Genomic DNA, 3,580 nt, shown 5'->3' with positions numbered 1-3,580 from the left:
GATGCAATGAAACCGTCAGAAAATTAATAATTTTTGCGACACCGTAATCATTAAGAACGATGCTACTGTCAGCTGTAATTAGAGAGAAAGATCGTGTGAGGAAGTTGCCCTTTCTACCACATCATATCAAGAAGCGATGATTCGTCAAGCAAACAATCCGCCTGCAACAGAATACAAAAGAAAGAAAACAAACACAAAACATTCATTCATTTTCTTCTCATTCCTTTCTTTCTTTATTTTTTGTTTCTTTTTTCTTGTTTTCTTTCATATCTTTTGTTTTATCTTTCTTTCCTCATTTTTGCCTTTTCTTCTTCTCTCTCTCTCGCTCTCTGTCTCCAGAGTGTGCTTTTAGACTCCCGAATCTCTTTTGTTTTCTGTCCTCTTTCTCGTCTTTCATCTTTCACTCTTTTAATCTTCCTTATTTTGCATCTATTCCTCAGCATTTCTTTTGTTTTCTCTCTTCTTTCTTTATTTCTCTTTTCTTTCTTCCTCTTTATCGTTTTATTATATTTCTCCCTCTTTCTCTCTCTCTCTCTCTCTTTTTCCTTCCTAATTCTCGCCTTTTATCACTTGCTCTTGCATTAACTCGCTGCAATCTCGCAGTCTCTTCTTCTTTCATTTCATCCTTTTCGTTATTCGCTTCTTCTTTCATTTTTATTTGTACTTCGCCCTTTTGCGCCCTCTGGTGCTTTTGTTTTCTTAGTATTATTTTCCCCTATTTCTTTAGATCTTTTTGTCAACTTCCTCCCTCCATCCGTCTTCTTCCCTCCCCATTTCCTTATCTTCTCCCATCTCTCTTTCATTGTTTTTCCCTAATGCTGTTTTTCTGTGATTCTTCTCACTGCTCTGTTTCTTTCTTTCTTTTTCCATTATATTTTCTTCTTTCCCACTTTACTTTTCTAGGCTTATCATCTCTCATTTTCTCTCTCGATTCATTCCACTCCTCAATGTTCCCCATTTTTATTCTTACTTTCGCCGTTTTCTTTCCACAAGCTTTCATTTCCTTCACTCTGTATCGTCCTATTTTTTTCTTTGTTCTTTTTGCCTTGTCCCTGACATTCCGTCCTGTTTTTTTTCCTCTTCGTATTCTCGTTTTCACTTTGTTATCTTTGTATCTCTTTTCTGTTTTCTTTCACACGCATCTCTCTCTCTCTCTCTCTCTCTCTCTCTCTTTTGTTCACTCGCCTTTCTCTCTTATTTCCTTTCCCTGATGTAAGTAATTGTTATTTCAAGTGTATCGTCTTAATTCCTCTTCGGTTTTGAGGGCTGTCATCTATAATTGAGTTTGCGTCAGTAAGCGCAAGTTTGTGTTCTTTTCCGAAAAATGCTCCTTGAGATTGCCCACATTAAACCGATTAGAAAAGTCACTCGAGACGGAGACTTGCACTGTTTGGATCTGGACAGATGCATCTGTAGCTAAGCTAAATGATTTCTTCTCTTTGGTGTGCACTGTCTCTTTTTATCAAAGAAACCAGCTGAGAGGTGTAATAAGACAGAACACCTCTTTAGAGTTCTTTCATTTTTTGGGAGAAATTTTAAATAAACCTTACGCAGGAATGCAAAGTAGTTTGCTTATCGAAGGGATTTTTATTGATAATTTGCACCCTTTTGTACGTACGAATGTGGGCTTTTCGAACTTAATAACAAACCGTGGAAGTATTTTATATTCAGGTTCCATTTCTTTTAATCTTTTTAATTATTCTGAAGTAACTTGAGTCTTCCGATGGAGATTAAACAGACCACAAATTTAACAGGAGATTTGTTTTGCCCACAGATGAGAAGATGTATTGCATTTGTAAAGAGAACAAATACGTCAAATCGAATTTCTTGGTAATTCTCTGTGTAAAATGAAGCGTCACATCACGCAGCTCTCTCTCTCTCTCTCTCTCTCAGCTGAACAATAGACCTCACTAGAGATAGTGGAGTGCCTAATCAGCCGCTACTAAAGACGAATAGTGTCAGACTATTTTCGTAAAGGTCACGAGAGAGGGAGTGGTAAGGAGCACGAATGGAACGTGCTGCTCAGTGAATGGACTGACTCGTGAATATTAAGCATGCGAAAAGGCTTAGTTAAGTACACGCAGTCCTACGCAGACATTTATGACACAACACGCAAACACAACGAAATAATATTGAGCGCACTGAACAAGCTCCAAACATCTACTAATAAAGCGGACTTAGATTCAAATATTGACTTTTATTAATCAATGATTGAAGTACCTGCCTTTGTAGATTCAGACAAGGGTAAGGGGTCTTGATTTTAGTTAATAAATCTGTTGACTCGCAGGTGTAATCAGAAATAAAGAAAAAAACTAAAAACTATTTATCGAAAGTTAAAGGTAGAACAAGCAATTTTCAGAAATAATTTTTAGATTCAGGAAGAGCAAACGTAATGAAAGGTCACCTTTACTCCACCTTTACTACGAGTTGCCCCTGTCAGGAAAGGTTTGCTTACGCTTGGATCCGCCGAAACGTTTATAGTTTCTATCTCTATTCGGCATAAAACTCTTGTAGTTTCTCTGTTCGGCTTTGAAATAATATTGGATTCAATATCCACTTGCTTTGAATAATTTTGCATCGCCGAAGTGAAGCGTTTTGGCTCTCTTATTTCAGTAACGAAAGGCATTTCTTTTTCAGTCAATTTGTTTCTGTATGGTTTTGAACTTGTTTCAAGACTATTTTGTATTATTGATGAGCGGATGGGTATGATACCTTTTGAGGGAGGGGATAGAGCGGACGAGACTGAAATAATACAATTTTCATTGGCAGGACGCAGAAGGAGATCACGTTTATTGATGAAAAGTCTGCTCATTAAGGTACAGGGTGTTTGTTAACAGTCAAAATTTAGTGAAGCTGCCGATGTAACTAATACGAGGTTTCAGAATAGCCTGGAGACTGTATTGGCTAAATGCCAGATGTGAATCCTTGCTTCTTAGACTGGGCAGAAAGAACCGTCATTTACGACCGTGATTTACGATGTGTTAGTGGTGTTAACAAGGAACATTATGATGTTTGGTGCTGAAATCAAATCCCCCTAATCTACTATTTTTGTTCTTTGTATATATATAATAAATTAAGCCTCCGTGCGTCTGTCGATAGATGTTGCCTTTTTAGTTAGCAATACTTGCTTCCAATCCTGTTTAGAATCTTTAGGGAACTGAAAATGAGCCTGTTTTTTAACCCTCCATTCAGACAAACTATCTCGAAAATACAGTCGGTAAACAGTCATGGCAGAGATTTTTAAAGAACAGCAGAATACTCTTTTTGTGTTTGCATCATATAGAAATATACACCCTCTGTCCAAAAAGAAACCGAACGTTTCGAAAATAGAAGAAACTAGTGGGGCCACCTGTTGTATCTTTCTGTTGTAGAAAGCGGCAACCTTTATTAGTGCTGTGTCAACTGTTTATGACATTTGTTTCATTAGAAGCCGAGTTAGAGTGCCAAGAGTGACAGTGTGTTTTGACGAACGGTAAAAATGAGTTTCAAACAGAGAGCTGCCACTGATGTTTGTGTTAAACTTGGTAAACGTTTTTACCGAAACGCATCAAATGCTTCAAGAAGCATACGGTGATGAATG

This window comes from Typopeltis vanoorti, chromosome 19 (genome assembly GCF_054136105.1).
Source record: "Typopeltis vanoorti isolate ZY-2024b chromosome 19, IOZ_Tvanoo_1.0, whole genome shotgun sequence".
NCBI lineage: Eukaryota > Metazoa > Arthropoda > Arachnida > Uropygi > Thelyphonidae > Typopeltis > Typopeltis vanoorti.
Note: the sequence above shows the minus strand (reverse complement) of the source record.